Raw genomic sequence first — 719 nt, forward strand, 5'->3', positions numbered from 1 at the left:
ATGGAACTCTCTAGGCAAGAATACTGGAGTGGGTTGCCATTCTTTTCTCCAGGGGATCTTCACAACTCAGAGACTGAACCCATGTCTTATAAGTGTAAGACGTATAATGTGTTGAGGTGATCCATTTATATATTGCATTATGGTTACCACCATGGTTAGCTAACACCTCTATTATGTCACATAGTTAACACTTCTTTTATGTGGTGAGAACAGTTTGAGCTTTGACTGACATACTAGATGAAAGATGTATAAGCTTTCACTGTATTATTCTTTCAACTTTCCTTTAGGCCTCAAATTTTCAAAATAAAATTCTCAGGGGGAGGGAAATACAAAGGATCTAACATTAATAGAAGAGCAAATTCAACTGGTTAGCAAACTTGAAATATGTTCAAATTTGTTAGGAGTCAGGGACATGCAATTTAATAAGGAGATACCACTTAGTGTCCACTCGGGAAATTTCCCCAGTGGAAAACTGGGGCTCACAGTTACTGGAGGACTCTGAAGGCCAGGGTAGACTATGTGCCCCCAGAGTTAGCTCCCCAGGGTGAGTTGCTAGGATGTACACCAGTTCCCACCAGTCATCAGTTAAGAGCTGTTCTGGCAGGAGGCACTGATTTCCCGCAGCTTCTCTCTGCCTGCCAATAAAAAGCTGCAAAGATCCTGGCAGTTGGAAGAAGTGCACCCAGTGGGAAGGCCTGGGGGCCAGGGATGTCTGAGGC

This window comes from Bison bison, unplaced genomic scaffold, assembly GCF_000754665.1.
Source record: "Bison bison bison isolate TAMUID 2011002044 unplaced genomic scaffold, Bison_UMD1.0 scf7180017864230, whole genome shotgun sequence".
NCBI classification, from domain to species: Eukaryota; Metazoa; Chordata; class Mammalia; order Artiodactyla; family Bovidae; genus Bison; species Bison bison.